Genomic DNA, 19151 nt, shown 5'->3' on the forward strand with positions numbered 1-19151 from the left:
GTGGAGAGGATCCAAATTCGAATAGAATTACCCTTGCCACTTACCCTCTTAAGCAACCCACACAAAGTTTGTGTTGAACGAAAATCAAGGAGTACGTAACAACCCAATCTTTTAGGATTTTAGCTGTTAGTTTGCTTCGGTCATCTTGACAATCCAATCTCTTCAAACGAGAATCCAAGCCCTAGCTTTCTTCTCCAAATCGAACCCCAAGCCAAGCCCGGAGCTCTGATACCATTTGTTGTGCGCAGCGGAATCGAAGGCACACAATAACAAACGAGATTGAAACTCAAACAACAACCAAAACAAGTATCACAAATGCAAGACAACAAATTTAACGTGATACGGCAAATTTGCCTACGTCCACGGAAGCGGCACAAATAATTTCTTATTAATCACAAGAAATTACAAATAAGAGAGAAGATCTTAATCTTGAGATCTCTCAATCAAATAACATATGATTTTAATATAAAATTACTGCTCAGACTCTCTCTCTCTCTCTCTTAATTACAACAGCTCCCCCAACTTAATTCCCAACTACCCCCTCTCTAATTCCTGGGAACGAGAATGGGAGCTCAAATCGGCTCATGAATAGGGTTTCCCTATAAAGGGAAACCCTAGGTCCTCAGGCGAGCTCCATCCATGCCAGCCTGTCTACAGCTGGCTCCCACGGCAAAACAAGTCGAGCTCGACGTCGCCCTCGCTACAAAGCCCGCAGGCCCGCGACTCGCAACAGGCGAGCTAGAGCTCCTCGCCTCCAGGCGAGCTCACCTCCTCGACCTCGCCTGTCCAACCAGCGCTCCAGTCGAGCTCATCCTCGCCTCGAACCACCGCCTCGAACCACCTCGCCCGCAGGCGAGCCTCCTCGCCTGACCCTCGCCCGCAGGCGAGCTACCTCGCCTGTCCAGGTTCGTTCTTCTACAAGACGCCCACTATCTCGTTTTCCCTATACAACTGAACCTGTAAGACCGAAAAATATGGCTCTAAACAGACCTCCTAAGAAACAAAAGACCCACAAACTCAAAATCATGGCTGCACACTCTATACAAAGTAGAACAACTGTACCATTTTCACTGCTATTGAACTCTGGATGGATGGAAAACCTGGTACACCAAGCTCTGTTTTGCAGAGGATCCTTCGTAATTGAAGCATTGCTCAGTTGGATTTTGTGGAACAACTTTATTTATGTGCGGTAAAAAAGCCTCCACATCAAGGTTCACACTCCTAGGCGCAGGCACATTTCTTGCTTGCCACTAACTAGTAAACACAAGCCGGGAAAGCATCTCTCTGTCGAGCATGTTTATCTTTGATAAAACTTGACCAATCCATCGAAATGGAGTACCATGACAATCCATCGAAATTATTAATTACCATTAATTTCTACCAAATCTTCCAATTGCTGCCTCAATTTCAAGATTTTCATTAACCCCCATGACTGAGAGAGGAGGTAATAGGGATATCCCAGATGTTGTTGATTTTGAGATATATCTCATGAATTCTTTTCACCCACAAACTATCAGTTTTGAGAACAAGGGACCATAGATGCTTGAGCATCACAGCTTTGTTAGAGTAGTGCCATGGAATCCCAGGCCACCTTGCTCTTTTGCTAAACAACGAGATTTTCATGATACAAAAGGCATCTTTGACTTACTCTCACTACTCCGCAAGAGGTTCCTGCATATCTTCTCCACTTCCTTGATTACCTCCTATGTTTGCTTCCTTGCATGATGTTGAACAAGCTCTCGAGCCAACAGTTTATTTGCCATGCTTAATAAACTGAAGAGATCACTCTTAGCCCCTATAACACCAAAATGGTCTTTATGCAAGGCTTTTAACTCTTTTTGTTTTACAAATAAAAGAGTACATTGGAGAACCAATATCATTTCCCTTCCGAGCATCTTGAACAGTCGATGAAAAGCTGTGACGATCACTCATGTTTGCAAAACTTGAATGGTAACTTTCTCTTAAGTTGGATTCTGAAAATGTATTATGCTAGGAAAGTGGCCAGAAATCTGAGGGACTATGAAGTCAGCATAGGATCCTGCAGAGTCGTTTATCCAAATAGAATTAACCAAGACCTTTCAGTTTTTAAAAATTTGTAATCTTCTTACAAGCTTTGTCACTCCAAGGGTAAAACTGACCCACATACTTCAGATCAACCAAACAAGTACCAGAAAAGAGAGATTGAAGCTCACCGATATTTCTTAAGAATAGTCCTACCATTTTTCTTTTGATCAACACGAGCAATACAATTAAAGTAATCTCCCACAAGCACAAAAGGGCCTTGAACCTGAGAGGCTATATTTTTAACATCCTGCCAACTGAGCTCTCTGCAGAGGAGCACCAAAAGCATACAAGAAAGTGGCATAGAATACAAAAGAACACCCTTGACACTCGATCAAACATGTAACATCTGATCGTTAGTGCACAGAACCTGAACATGTACCTGTTGATTTTCCCATATGACAATAACTCTACCATTGTCATTTTACTCAAATATGTACATAAGTACCAGCCATTTGCAATTCTTTTTACTACAATCTTGACTTCATGAGAGTTGAGTTTTGCAGATATTTTAACATTATCTACCACTGAAATACTCTAATTAGATGCCTCTTCATGCTGAAAATAAATGCTTTCTTGTTCATGATCAATGAAGGAATGTGTCAACTATCTTCATCTCTTTCCAAGTAGGAAGAGACCATTATTGATACTTCATGATGTCAGTGGAATTGTAAAGCCTAGAAAGTTTGAAAGATTTTGAAAGAAAAAAAATCAGAATGAATTTCCCTTGTTACTTGTGTTTACATAAGATGAATGTTTGGTTCTTTTTTTATTTTCAGGATGACTCTACTCTTAGGGCCTCCTGGTTCAGGAAAAACCACATTGTTGTTAGCATTGGCTGGACAGTTAAACACATATCTGAAGGTCAGTGTATCCCTATATTTTCTAAACAAGCCTAGTTTTCACCTGGTAATTAATTTAAAGAAATAAATGGCAATGCTTATGCGATATCTGAAACTTAACAGGTTTCAGGGAAAGTGACTTACAATGGTCACGAAATGAACGAGTTTGTACCTTAGAGAACAGCAGCTTATATTGGTCAGCATGATCGCCACATAGGGGAGCTTACAGTTCGTGAAACCTTAGCCTTCTCTGCTAGATGCCAAGGAGTCGGTGCTCAATATGGTAAGAGCATCTCCAACAGCTTCCCTATTTCTCACTTTTGGAGAATTTAGTTAGGTTTTTGGCCCAATAGATTCTTCATCTCATTCCCCAAAATAGGGATGGAGGAGAAAAAATGGGGAAGCTTCCCCAAATCTGCAGCATTCTCCAAATTTTTGGAGGAAAAATAGATTCTTCAAAATGGGGAAGCTGTTGGAATTGGTGTAAAAATTAGTTGAAGAATATGACTTTTGCTTCCCCATTTTGGAGAAAATTTTGGAGAAACTGTTGAAGATGCTCTAAAGTATCCTGCTTGATTTTAGTACGCAATATTGGTCAATAGTTTATTTAAAAAATATTCATGATTTTTGTGATAAAATACGGACATGTTGAGTGAGCTGTTGAGAAGGGAAAAAGCAGCAAACATTAAACCAGATCCTGATATTGATATCTATATGAAGGTGAATCAAACAAAATTTTCATGAAATGTTATCTTATGGGATCTAAAATTTTCTCAATCAAGAAAGAAGTTCATGTGTACTCTCTTACTAATTCAGGCTGCTTCGATGGGAGGGCAAGAGACCACTTTAAAGACAGATTACATACTGAAGGTATGTGCACTTGTTCATTCAGTTTACTTATCAGTTAAGACCATTGTTTTCCATGAAACCCTAAGAAAAGTCAAATACAAATCTTTTTCCCCCTCCTTTTTGAATGGTGACAGATTCTGGGATTAGACATCTATGCTGACACAATGGTGGGAGATGAGATGCGGCGAGGCATCTCTGGAGGGCGAAGGAAGCGTGTTACAGCTGGTAGACAAAAAATCTAAGATAACTTTGTTTCACTTAAATAAATATTTGTTTGTTTCTTAATCTTCTATGCATACTCTGTTAAATTTTGGAGGAGACAACTCACACAAATGATTCTAGAATTTAAACACCACTCTCACACACCTCACTTATATTGATATACGCTCACTCAAGCTTACACTACACGCGCAAGGCTCACTTCTTTACTTGATGCTCAAATAAAAACCCAAGATCCCTATTTGTAGTTGCCTACAGTGCTAGGACATGTGTAGAAGAATTAATCCTAGTCATACAAGTTACTAGAAGTTTCTAGAAGAATAACTAGTATCTAAACACTTGTAAGCTTCTAGAAACTCTTGTTAGATCTTCGATCTTTTCATAAGATAACATTAAAGGAAATTCTAGAGCATTATTCTAGAACTTTCATATTTGGTGAGGACTTGAAACAATGTTACAGAAAGCACTAGGCGCTGCTAGCTGCTGCACCAACGCCTAGAACCTAGACATCTAGGCGAGGCCTAGATGGATTTCTTTTTTATTTAAGTTGCAGTTGAGGAGGTTTTCCTCAAGGTTGAAGGAGGTGGAGGAGATGTTCATAGTTGGTGGAGAAGGCCGGAAGAGACCGGGGATGTGGAGGCAGCAACAGAAGAAATCACGACCAAGGCCTAAGAGGTGTAGTCCGCATAAGTGTTCCACCTCCCTAAGGTGCTACCAAGACATAGGCAGGCATCCTAGGTACCACTTAGGCCTAGGCGAGTGATTAGACTGGCAACTGGACTGCTGTTTAAAACATTAAACACTTCCCTCATCATTGACTTTATTTGATCATATTAATGATCGAAGTTAATTGTCCAAATTCTGTAAACTTAGAAGGATTCAAGTTCTTTGTGAAAATATCCGCTACTTGGTCTCCTGCCTTGATTGGTTGCATCTCTTTCTCCCTATAGCCCCTTTTCTCTTATGTGGTGATTGTGGATTTCCTTGTGATTTGTTCTCACATGGAACACTAGATTTTTCGTCAATCAAATAGCTGGATAATTGATGCATTTGAGAGGTACCGGATGGTCAACTGCCAGATGCAGGTTACTCAAGAGCTGTAGCAACCATGTCTTTCTTGGGTTGCATTGCTGTTTCTCTATTCTCCTCGTTGGTAGTTGAAACTTACAACATCAAGTGCCATGATCTCCAGACTCCAGCAAAGCCCTTACTGCTATGACTTTAATTGCTTTTCGTTTCTTTATAGTATGTTAAATTCAAGTGCTTCTTTTACATACCTTGATATCCGCCGGACCTCTTCTAGATGAGGTCTCCTCGCCCTTTGCATAAATCAGCTTGCTACTCCAACTTCCAATGAGATATCAAGCATTTAGTTATATACATTAGACTAATTACTAACTATTAGTGTGTAGTCGAATCCTCTATAACTATCTGCCTTCTTCTGCACATAGTCTTGCATTTACCTCTAGATAAGTTGAGACTTGAGATTGTCTTGCGATCTGACATTCTAATGTAAAAAAAGGAGATCCTTTGCATACTTGTGTTGCTAAAAGAGTAGTCATTCTTATGTTCGTATATGCCACGATCCCAAGAAAGCATTTGAGCTCACCAAGTTCTTTCATCTGGAACTGCACCACCAGGTTCTCGTCTGGTTCGATGAATTTCTAATCAGTTGTCTTGAGTGATGATAAGATCATCTGCCTATACTAGCACTACTGCTAGCTTCAATTCTTCAATTTTTTGCTTGAATTTGCTGGTTGCATGCATGTTATAGAAGGCAATCGGGATTTAAGGAATCAAACAAGGTCAACACTTCACCTGATGGCTGGCCTAATGACTGATCGACCGTTAATTGATTGGTCTACCAACCACTAGTATCTGTTTTTTAACAGACTAGTGATGGGTAGACCTTTCTACAGGCTGGTTTTGAACTAGAGTCACAGAAATTATGATAACTTGAGCTATAGGTAACTTAAACCTGATTCTATGGACTGTTAAGAATGAGGGAAACAATCCTGTGTTCTTCAAGTTAACTTTGCCTACTACTTAAACATAAGTTTACAAAGAATACCTAATACACTCAACACTTGAAGATGAAAGATGAACTGTTGAAGCACAATCTTCTCAGTTTGTGATTGTTGATCTCTCAAGCACAAGGATAGATGATATTCTCTGCAATGTGCGGAATTGATGAAGTCCTACACTTGCTTCCAAACTTCATCACTTCAAAAGTCCTGAAACATAAGAGCACTTAAATGACAAAATAATATTCGTTATCATCAAAACTCAATATAATCCAAATAGAAAGTTTAACAGTGGCGTGTTCATAAGGTAGGCACTCACACACAAGCTCACACTGCGCGCACAAGGATCATGTTGTATATGCTCATTGCTACAGGGGAAATGCTTGTTGGACCAGCAAAAGTGTTCCTCATGGACGAGATATCCACAGGCCTTGACAGCTCCACGACATTTGAAATTGTAAAGTCACTCAGACAGTCCATTCACATTCTCGGCGGAACTGCAGTAATCTCTCTGCTCCAGCCTGCACCAGAGACATATGACCTTTTTGATGACATCATCCTTTTGTCCGATGGGTTGGTTGTATATCAAGGCCCCCGTGAGCATGTACTTGAATTCTTCGAGCACATGGGATTCAAATGCCCAGAAAGAGAAGGGGTTGCTGACTTCTTGCAGGAGGTAGGATAATCACCAGAAATTATTTCACTTATCTGGTCCTTTTCGATGATGATCGATGGATTCTGAATTTATAGGTTACATCAAGGAAAGATCAGCAGCAATATTGGGCTGACAACGACGAACCTTATAGATTTATTCCTGTCAGAGTTTGCAGAGGCTTTTTGCTCGTTCCATGTCAGTGAAAGCATAGGGAACGAGCTTGTAGTCCCCTATGATAGAACCAAGAGCCATCCTGCTGCTTTAACAACGTCACAATATGGTGTCAGTGAGAGAGAATTATGAAAGCTACATTTGCAAGATAAGTTTTGCTGATGAAGAGGAATTCTTTCGTCTATGCTTTTAAGGCGATTCAGGTGAGTGATTTTAGCAACCATGAAATGATCAAATTTCACAAATACCAAATCCATGTCATCTTTAACCTTGAGATTGTATTTGGCTTCAGTTGATAATTGTAGCACTAATCACTATGACACTCTTCTTGGGAACTGAAAAGCGTCATGGTTTGGAAACTGATGGAGGGGTGTACATGGTTGCACTCTTCTTCTCCCTAGTCACCATCATGTTCAACGCATTCTCTGAGCTTGACATGACACTTTCAAAGCTACCGGTATTGTACAAGCAAAGAGACATTTTCTTCTATCCATCATGGGCATATGCGATACCATCGTGGATTCTGAAGATTCCTATATGTTTGGTACTAGTTGCAGCGTGGGTCTTTGTGATCTATGACATAGTATGTCACAAAGACCCACGCTGCAACTAGTACCAAACATATAGGAATCTTCAGAATCCATGATGGTATCGCATATGCCCATGATGGATAGAAGGAAAGGTCTCTTTGCTTGCAGAATACCGGTAGCTTTGAAAGTGTCATGCCAAGCTCAGAGAATGCGTTGAACATGATGGTGACTAGGGAGAAGAAGAGTGCAACCATGTACACCCCTCCATCAGTTTCCAAATCATGATGCTTTTCAGTTCCCGAGAAGAGTGTCATAGTGATTAGTGCTACAATCATCAACTGAAGCCAAATACAATCTCAAGGTTAAAGATGACATGGATTTGGCATTTGTGGAATTTGATCATTTCATGGTTGCTAAAATCACTCACTTGAATTGCCTTAAAAGCATAGACGAAAGAATTCCTCTTCATCAGCAGAACTTCTCTTGCAAATGTAGCTTTCATTGGAGCAGCTGGTAGGAGCATGATCGTGGCCAACACCTTTGGATCATTTGCACAGCTCATTATATTGGTGCTAGCTGGGTTCATCTTATCGAGAGGTATGCTACAAAAATATTCATTAATTTGCACCATCTAACTTGGTTTGTTTGAGCAAAACAACAAAAATTAATTAACAATAGATGAGCTGAACTACTATCATATTTGATTTGGCAGAGTGTGAAGAAATGGTGGATATGGGGCTATTGGGTCTCACCATTAATGTATGCACAAAATGCGATATCACCTAACAAATTCCTAGGCAAAAGCTGGAGTAAAGTAAGTCAAAATATGATCTACTCATCTCAAGAATATAAAGGTTGTAATTATGAGACTGAAAATTATCTCATGTTTGAATCTAATATCATGCTGCACATACTTCCTCAAACTACAGAAACGTTGGGAGTGAGTATCTTAGAATCTCTTGGGATCTTTCCAGAAGCTAAATGGTATTGGATGGGTGTTGGTGCATTGATCGGATATACATTACTCTTCAACTTTCTTTTTATCGCTGCTCTCACTTATCTCAATCGTAAGTACTCTTCCTGTTGTTTCATTATTAAAATGGAAAATTTTCAGCAAACCAAATCTTCGTTCTTTTTAATGCCTGCAGCATTCGGGAATTCTCAGGCAGCCATGTCCGAAGATACATTGAAGGAAAAGCAAGCCAATACAACAGGAGAAATATTAGAAGCATCTTTGAGAGGAAAGAAAGTTAACAGTTGGTCTGCAACCAAAAGTAAGTTTATCCAGTATATCTAACTCAAAGCAAATTTCTTTTTGATGTATTAAGGATAATTCCAATATTCAAGATGCAGATGAGGTTGTCAAACAAAGTAGTCCAACTTCCCTAGCCGTTGGTTCAAAGCAAAGCAAGAAGGAAATGGTCCTCCCATTTGTGCCTCTTTCCATCACATTCGACAATATAAGATACTCCGTTGACATGCCACTGGTAGCTTCTTAAAAATTAGACTATATGAAAATAATATCTAACAATTATGCCTATTTGGTTATGAGATTTTAAATAACATTCAATTAAACTGCAGGAAATGAAAGCACAAGGCATAACAGAAGAAAAGTTGGAGCTTCTAAAAGGTGTGAGTGGATCATTCAGGCCAGGAGTTCTTACAGCACTAATGGGAGTCAGTGGAGCAGGGAAGACAACACTGATGGATGTCCTAGCTGGAAGAAAAACACGTGGCCACATTGAGGGAAACATTACCATAAATGGGTATCCAAAGAAGCAAGAAACCTTTGTTCGTGTCTCTGGATATTGCGAACAGAATGATATACACTCTCCTCATATGACAGTATATGAATCTCTCATCTACTCTGCTTGGCTTAGGATACCACCTGATGTTGATGCAACAACAAGAAAGGTCACTACTATAATTAACATCATTACCATGTATTTCTTAAAAAATGTTTGGTTACTTTAAACAACAAACCAATGTATACAGATATTTATTGAAGAAGTGATGGAGCTTGTAGAGCTGACATCATTAAGAAATGAACTAGTTGGACTACCTGGTGTTAATGGATTATCTACTGAACAACGAAAGAGATTAACTGTTGCGGTGGAGTTAGTAGCTAACCCATCTATAATATTTATGGATAGTGGTTTCACTATTCATCAACCTAGCATTGACATATTTGAAGCTTTTGATGAGGGGAGGGACAAATGCTTAGATTGTCATAACTTATTACATTGTTGTAGTAAAATTAACATCGTCGATCAAAGAGCAACTATATCTTTAACGTTGTAATTGCAGTTGTTCCTAATGAAGGGAGGAGGGGAAGCGATATATGTCGGTCCTTTAGGGCATCATTGTTGTGATTTGATCAATATTTTGAGGTAAACACCGTGACTATAATATCTTTAGATTAATTCTCATGATATTATTAATTACAGATTCTTTGACATCTTTTCTACAGAAGGTAGAAGGTGTCAGAAAAATCAAAGATGGGTATAATCCTGCAACATGGATGTTGGAGGCGACCTCTTTGGGACAGGAAGAGATACTGGGAGTCAATTTTGCTCAAGTATACAAGCATTCTGGACTATTCCAGTGAGTAAACTTCTTGTTTCTCCTTTAGTTTGTTCCAATTTCACACTGCCAAATATTTCGTAGCCTTGTAACTCCAAATTTCCTTGCAGGAGAAACAAAAACTTGATTAAAGAGCTCAATATACCTCCACCAGGTTCTAGGGATTTAGATTTCTCAAGTCAGTACTCACAGTCTTTCTTCACACAATGCATGGCCTGTCTATGGAAACAGAACGCATCCTATTGGAGGAACCCTCCATACTCTGCAGTGAGACTTTCCTTCACACTGATCATAGCTTTGTTATTTGGAACAATGTTTTGGGATCTCGGAACAAAAAGGTAAATAAATCATAGTACCTTGATAATACTTCCTTATCCTACCATTACATTTCACATTAGACTGATCAGGTTCACAATTCCATTGCAGGAGGAGGCAACAAGATTCATTCAATGCAATGGGTTCCATGTACTCTGCTGTCCTGCTCATCGGATGTCAATAAATGCATCATCTGTACAACCAGTAGTTTCCATTGAAAGAAATGTCTTTTACAGAGAAAGAGCGGCGGGAATGTATTCAGCTTTGCCATATGCATTTGGACAGGTAATTCTCACATAACCCATGTTAGAAATAGAAAAAGACTAGATATTTCATAAGAGTACGCTTCCATATATCTAAACAAATTGGGGAATTAATATGGAATGTCCTAGTAAAAATTAAAAAAAAGTGTTACTTAGATATCAGTCCCACAAATCTTCAACAAAGGAGAAAATAAAGAGAGAATGTACTGCGTAATACATGATGATATGCTACCCAATGTAGAAGGCAGAATATCAAGAGAATATATATTACTACATTTAACAAAACCAATCCCCTTTATGAGAATTTTCAGATAATTCTAAAACTTTACTATTTCATAAACTATCTTCAATTTATTTAGTCATGTTGATCTGTTGATTTTGCAGGTCGCCATTGTGCTTCCATATGTCTTGCTTCAGTCACTAATATATGGTGTCATAGTATATGCCATGATTGGATTTGAATGGACAACTGCAAAGTTCTTTTGGTACATGTTTTTCATGTATTTCACGTTATTATATTTCACCTTTTATGGAATGATGGTCGTAGGTTTGACGCCAAATCAAAACATAGCATCCATAGTTTCCTCTGCAGTTTATTCAATATCGAACATTTTCTCTGGATTTCTCATCCCAAGAACTGTAAGTTCTCACTCTATCCATTTTACTCTTTCTAACTTCAATACAAGGTATAATGATCTAACACTAGTATTTGCTGAGAATTCATGTGTGATGGAGATGGTACTACTGGATTAACCATGTTGCATGGACTTTGTATGGATTGGTTGCTTCACAATTTGGAGATACTCACGATAAACTCGAGGATGGTGAGGTTGTTTCCGAATTCGTAAGTAACTATTTTGGATTTAGGCACAGCTTCTTGGGTATGGTTGCTGTTGTGATTGTTGCATTTCCTCTACTCTTTGCCTTCGTCTTCGGGTTTTCTATACAGCTACTCAACTTTCAGAGAAGATGAAGAGATCAAGTAAAGCTTCTATACACCATATAGTAGTTGTGGATTAGGATTAGAAGGGTGATTAGGATAAATAGATGATCAGAGAATGACAATAAAATTGACTAGAACTAGGAGATGCTTGAGAATTAGACGATGGAAAAGTTAGAAGCAAACCAGAAATATCAGAATAAAACAACAGAAGGTCTTGGATTTAGAATCAGTCAGTGGTCTGGCTCGAAGTTGGTTGATGTTGGAAATATTATAAGCTTTACTTTATACACTATAGCATCCTCTATGTGCTAATTAATCTTATTGAATTATAATCTTGATCTTTTGCCTTCCTTTGCATTATCTCTTTTCAATCTCTTTTGTTGTAGTATTGAGTTTTGAAGAATTATACAATTTCATGTTCATACCTAATAGTCGTCATCATCATGCACTCACTTATTGTAATTTCTAGCAAATTGATAGTAAATGACTCGGATTGATTTATATAAATGCGGACATACTTGACGGTTGAATCCTAAGGTTAACAAATGAAATCATGAAGATTTTTTGTTTCAGTTAGTAAAACTTCTCCGTAGGCTAAGAAGCAATGGAGAACCTCCCTCCCTCTCGTTAACTCAACTTTATCCATCAATTTTACATGATTTATTGGACGATTTAAAGTGTTAATGTAATTTAAAGTTTCAGGACACAAACCAGTGCCAAAGCAACAAGCAATTGACAACTAAAAACAGTTACAAAATATCCTATCTTAGCTTACAAAATATTTAGGAAGACTTCATATGAGACCTGCTTGCACTTGGATTAAGCTGAAAAACAAGGTGAGTTCTTCTGAAGCTGGGATTGGACTCATCCACAACCTAGAGGGATTCAGGTAAAGTTGGGTGAAATCTTGCAGATGGTTAAAGAACTTGGTTATGTTCCTGACACATTGTTATCTTTGCATGATACTGATGAGGAGCAGATTGAGCATAATTTGTAGAATCACAGCGAGAAGCTCGCTTTTGTCTATGGGCTGATGGAGGCTCCAGAAGGAGCAACGATTAGGGTCTTCAAGAATCTCTGAATTTGTGGGGACTGTCATCTAGTATATAATTGGTTAGTAGAGGTGTTGATCGAGAAATAGTGCTCGGAGATCCTTACAGGTTCCATCATTTCAGATGGGGAACTTGTACATGTTCAGATTACTGGTGGTAAATATATAGGTATCAGATAATAGATTTAGATTTCCTCGAGGAGATTTTTCATCATCTAATATGAGAAGTTTAGTAAAATTTGCAATTGTGGAGAAGGAAAACATAGTTTAAGGATATGATTTACCAGAGAAGTTATGGAGCGACTCGACTCTGTGAGCAATTCTTTGATTCTTTTTCCTTTTTTCATTAAATTGTTGACTTTGCTGTGGTGACTGTTTTTTCTAAGGGATAATAAAACCTTTTCTCTATAGCTTTATCATTCGTTGATTTCTTTAAGTTAGTCATGTTTCTATTGTTCTCTTTTTCTCATGTGCTAAACTTTGTCCTCTCGAAAGCGGTGTCATTAACTCTGTTTGCATGTAATTCCCCTTAAAACTTAAATTAACTCTAGATTCTCTCATTTTCCCTTTAGGAATTAGACAGTCATCTTCCTAAATAATTTGTAAGCTAAGATAGGATATCTTGTAAGTGTTTTTAGTTGCCAATTGCTTGTTGTTTTGGTACTGGTTTGTGTCCTGAAAATTTAAATTGCATTAACACTTTAAATCGTCCAATAAATCATGTAAAATTGATGGATACAGTTGAGTTATCGAGAGGGAGGGAGGTTCTTCATTGCTTCTTAACCTACGGAGAAGTTTTGCTAACTGAAACAAAAAATCTTCATGATTTCATCTGTTAACCTTAGGATTCAACCGTCAAGTATGTCCGCATTTATATAAATCAATTCGAGTCATTTGCTATCAATTTGCTAGAAATTACAATAAGTGAGTGCATGATGATGACGACTATTAGGTATGAACATGAAATTGTATAATTCTTCAAAACTCAATACTACAACAAAAGAGATTGAAAAGAGATAATGCAAAGGAAGGCAAAAGATCAATATTATAATTCAATAAGATTAATTAGCACATAGAGGATGCTATAGTGTATAAAGTAAAGCTTATAATATTTCCAACATCAACCAACTTCGAGCCAGGCCACTGACTGATTTTAAATCCAAGACCTTCTGTTGTTTTATTCTGATATTTCTGGTTTGCTTCTAACTTTTCCATCGTCTAATTCTCAAGCATCTCCTAGTTCTAGTCAATTTTGTTGTCCTTCTCTGATCATCTATTTATCCTAATCACCATTCTAATCCTAATCCACAACTACTATATGGTGTATAGAAGCTTTACTTGATCTCTTCATCTTCTCTGAAATTCTAATCCTAATCCACAACTACTATATGGTGTATAGAAGCTTTACTTGATCTCTTCATCTTCTCTGAAAGTTGAGTAGCTGTATAGAAAACCCGAAGATTGTATAGAAGCTTTACTTGATCTCTTCATCTTCTCTGAAAGTTGAGTAGCTGTATAGAAAACCCGAAGATGAAGGCAAAGAGTAGAGGGAATGCAACAATCACAACAGCAACCATACCCAAGAAGCTATGCCTAAATCCAAAATAGTTACTTACGAATTCGGAAACAACCTCGCCATCCTCGAGTTTATCGTGAGTATCTCCAAATTGTGAAGCAATCAATCCATACAAAGTCCACGCAACATGGTTAATCCAGTAGTACCATCTCCACCATACATGAATTCTCTGCAAATACTAGTGTTAGATCATTATACCTTGTATTGGAGTTAGAAAGAGTAAAATGGATAGAGTGAGAACTTATAGTTCTTGGGATGAGAAATCCAGAGAAAAGGTTCGATATTGAATAAACTACAGAGGAAACTATGGATGCTATGTTTTGATTTGGCGTCAAACCTACGACCATCATTCCATAAAAGGTGAAATATAATAACGTGAAGTATATGAAGAACATGTACCAAAAGAACTTTGCAGTTGTCCATTCAAATCCAATCATGACATATACTATGACACCATATATTAGTGACTGAAGCAAGACATGGAAGCACAATGGCGACCTGCAAAATCAACAGATCAACGTGACTAAAGAAATTGATAGTCTATGAAATAGTAAAGTTTTAGAATTATCTGAAAATTCTCATAAAGGGGATTGGTTTTGTTAAATGTAGTAATATATATTCTCTTGATATTTTGCCTTTTACATTGGGTAGCATATCATCATGTATTACGCAGTACATTCTCTCTTTATTTTCTCCTTTGTTGAAGATTTGTGGGACTGATATCTAAGTAACACTTTTTTTTAATCTTTACCGGGACATTCCATATTAATTACCCAATTTGTTTAGATATATGGAAGCGTGCTCTTATGAAATATCTAGTCTTTTTCTATTCCTAACATGGGTTATGTGAGAAATACCTGTCCAAATGCATATGGCAAAGCTGAATACATTCCCGCCACTCTTTCTCTGTAAAAGACATTTCTTTCAATGGAAACTACTGGTTGTACAGATGATGCATTTATTGACATCCGATCAGTAGACTTCATATGAGTTCTCAGTTGAAGTCTACTGATTTGAAAATGAGACCTGCTTGCACTTGGATAAATATGAGTTCTCAGTTGAACTCATAAATTTATTGACATCTCCCCACGTTTCGTTAAATGCATATGCATTTGAGAGGAGAACATAAGCTGAATCATCTGAAGGGGCCAGCTCAAGAAGACAATGAGCAGTTCTCTTTCGGATATCAAAATTCCTCTCCCCGCCCATGGTAAGCTTTTGAGGAAATCATAGCATTCCAAGAAACAATAGTTTTGTTGTCTAATCCATCAAATATAAACCCACTTGAATCGAAATTGCCACACTACGCATACCAAGAACTACGCATACCAAGAAATCAGGGAGCTCTTTACAAACTAATCTGAATCAAATCCCATAGTGATAATGTGAAAATGGAGTGGAATTCCGTACTTCATAAGATCCTTTAGAGCTGAGCAAATACCAAGAACATTCACCATGGTAATGTAATTTGCATTTATTCCAGCTTCTCTCCTCAAGACAAATGCCTGCATTGCTTCTAGATGCTCTTCATTTTCAACATGCCCTCCTATAAGCAAGTCCCATGAGATCAAATCACGCCTTGGGATCACTCGAAATACACATTTGGCTTCACTCATGGCATTGCATTCGCTATACATGGTTATTAAAGAATTACCAAGACGTAAGTTACCAAGGAGGTGGTTGTTGATGATAAAAGGCATGGACTGCTTTGCCACCTAATAGGGCTTCAGGATTAGAACGTGCGCTCAATGCATTTGCAGATGTCACATAATTTGGTTCTTTCTTTGATCAAATCAACTGAAAAGAGAGCTTCAAAGCATCAGTGTCATTTCCACTCCGAATATAGGATGACATCATGGTAATGAATGAAATCACTTTCGTGCATCTCATAGAACACAATCTTGGGAGTCTTCAGAATTTCCTAAAATAGAATACATATTGACAAGCGTATTGCAGATTGAAACAAATGAACCAAGACCACTACTGATGGCAAGAGCACGTAACCCCTTCCCCATTTCAAATGATTCACATTGCTGCACGCACGTATCAGACGGCATAGCATAGTATAATCTTTAAAATTTCGCATTCTAGCAATACACTGCAACGATTCTTTGCACGTTCTCGTGAGAGTAAACCGTTACCATTGAATCCCATGATGTTGTAGCTTTTAGTCTAATTTGATATAATAAACGCTCAGCAACTAATCGCTATCGCAAAAGAATTCTGATTGAAAGCAAACCCCTCTTCTCTCATCTCCCGATGAGCCCTTACTGCTTCTTCTGGAAGCCCGTTCGACGAGCAACCCACCTTCAAATCTGTCCAAGAAGCAACATTCCTCTCGGCATCTCCCCAAAGAATCTCTGAGCATTATCAATTACCCCACGTTCACCTTACGAACGCAATAACGCAGTTCCAACACGACATTACTCGTCAACCCAAGTTTCAAAACCAACCCGTGAACTTCGATACCGTGCCCTACCGCTGAGACCCACTTGTTACACGCAGTCACTATGTTAGCGAGTATGAACCCGTGAGGTTCGAAACCTTGTTCTCTCGCCTTTCTAAACAATTTCATTCCTTTGATCATCAAACCAGCTTTAATACCCCAAGAAATGGCAGTGTTATAAGTAGCAGCATTTCTTTTAGGCATTTCATCGAACATGTTGAGGGCAGCTCATGGGTTGAGAGAATGGCGGATTGAGAGGGAGTGGATTGCTTTGGTGGTGATTGGGTTGGAGATCTCTGAGAAACCCTTTTGAGAGAAGCGAGAGATTTCGGAGGTTGGGTGGTCGGCGAGGATGTGGAGGGCATTGGAGTTGGGTTCTGAGGTGCATGACGAGAGAGGGGGGAGGGTTTGAATAGCCCCTCAAATCTTTCATATTTGCAATCAGTCCCCAAAGTTTTCCTATCAATACTATACTAATAAAATAAAAATCTTGTTGCCTGTTTTTACCACTTGGCAAATTCTACGAACTTTACTATTTAATAAGTAAAATAATTCATTTTTGCACCATCTGATTTTAATATATTACCCTTCACATCTTGGAGGTCTCTATTCTTTTATCTTTCAATTCCATATACATTACTGATTTGGGTTCTCTCTTGCCAGAAATCTCATTTTATCTTCAATCTTTCCCCAAATTCTAATATGCATATACAAGAATATTAATTTAAATCTTGTGCATCGCAACAACTAGTTTGAAATTAATCCTCAAGTCTTTCATATTTAAAATTAGCGCCTCAAATCTTCATATCTTGCAATTAGTCCCCCAAATTAAAGTATTTGAAATTACTATTTCTTACGTATATTATCGAAGTTGTTAACCGCTATAGTGTAGTGATTAATCAAGGACGAGCAATTATCAAATAAATTAATATTAACGTTAACATTCATCAAAATCAAACTCATCAGTAGTTTTAAGTCTAATAAACTTTTCGTAACTAGTACTCCAGAGAAGTTTTCATGATTTGGGTTTGAATTGCACATGGGTATAACTGCTAGTACACGCAAATCTGTTATAGATGAAGGAATATCTCTCAATTTCACCTATCCTTTAAGTAGATGGACAAACTTAAAGATTTAGGAGACTAATACGGAGAACGTTCCTATATACACATCATTATTTAATTTAATGCAGTTTTTCTCTGCATTTCTATTCCTCTATAATAATAATAATAATAATAATGGGAGGAATTTATGCTATAGTAATTTACTGTAACTTTACTGCTGTAGCATTTTTAAAGAAAAAACTGTAGCATAGGCGGAATACTGCAACATTTTAATATATATATTACTGCAGCAGAAGAGATACTATAGCTTTTTAAAAAAAATATTGTAGCATTTAAAAATATATTGCTGTAACATTTTAAAAAATATGTTGTAGCAAATAAAAACGTGATTACTGTAGCGATAAAAAAGGGAAGGTCGTGCTTCGCACGGGGCGCACACTAGTTAAGTATAATAGGAAAATTAGGTTTCAATTTCCATGTCGTCTTAAATTTAATAATAAAAATTTGAAATAGGAACCTTTTATAGTTTCAATTACATTTGTCTTTGATATTTATTTCATGAGGAGACTGAGTATTCATTGTTATTAGAATTTAAGTACAACAAAGATATTTATTATTTTATCATAGGCTTCATGTTAAGTGTATTTTGAAGTGGTGATCAAGACATGATTCATCTCTTGTAATAAATCCACCCCTATAGTTGCATGCAAACTTTTTTGCAAAACTGATCGATAATTTGTTATGGCCTCTCCTATGTTTTCTTTAAGGAGGTCACAACAATCATCCTATCTTAAATATCTTAAACATGTGACGTTCTTGTTGCAGTATGACTGTCGGGCGATGTGGACTCTAATTGTGGCTCCTCCGAGTTTTAACAGTGACTCACATTTCTTTTACGCAATGTATCACTTAGTTAAAATAAATTTTCTGGTATTTTAAAATATTTAACTATTATTTTTAAAAGAGTATCATTTTCTCGATTTTCTACAATTTTTTATGATTTAAAGTCCAAGTTTTATATTTATTTAAATGATTTAGATATTTATAAATTTATTTAGTGCAGTAAAATTTTTTAAAATTTATCCGTAGTGTTATCGATACTATTACATATCATTTTAAATAATATGTTGTATTATTATTATTATTATTACGTATTATTACGTATTATTTCGTATAATACGTTGTATTATTAATTACGTATTATTTGTATAATTTATTATATTATTTTTACTATTGCATATTATCGATTGTACTAGCACAACTGGTACGTTTTATTATGTAGATAATTCTCCCGTAATTATTTGATTTTAAATATAAGTAAATATATTTTTATTAATTATTCTCGTTTAATTGTATAATTTGTTGTATTATTATTACTGTTGCATATTATCTATCATATTAATATAACTAGTACGTTTTAATGCGTAGATAATTTTCACATAATTATTTAATTTATTTCGTAATTAATATTATTTTTAATTATTTTTCAAAACTCTAAATACCCCTTTATATGTATATATATCTCATTCTCCCTCTTCTCTTTTTCACGCCGCCAACCC

The 19151-nt window shown here is 37.1% G+C and overlaps 1 long non-coding RNA gene and 1 pseudogene across 1 annotated transcript; both read left to right on the forward strand.

The window, feature by feature from the left end:
* LOC109819941 lies at window positions 537–13857 on the forward strand (annotated as a pseudogene).
* LOC109819942 lies at window positions 13977–17095 on the forward strand. The gene is made up of 2 exons (XR_002241666.1): window positions 13977–15940; window positions 16039–17095. It is a non-coding gene; the product is annotated as an uncharacterized LOC109819942 (long non-coding RNA).

This window comes from Asparagus officinalis, chromosome 8 (assembly GCF_001876935.1).
Source record: "Asparagus officinalis chromosome 8, Aspof.V1, whole genome shotgun sequence".
Classification (NCBI taxonomy): domain Eukaryota; kingdom Viridiplantae; phylum Streptophyta; class Magnoliopsida; order Asparagales; family Asparagaceae; genus Asparagus; species Asparagus officinalis.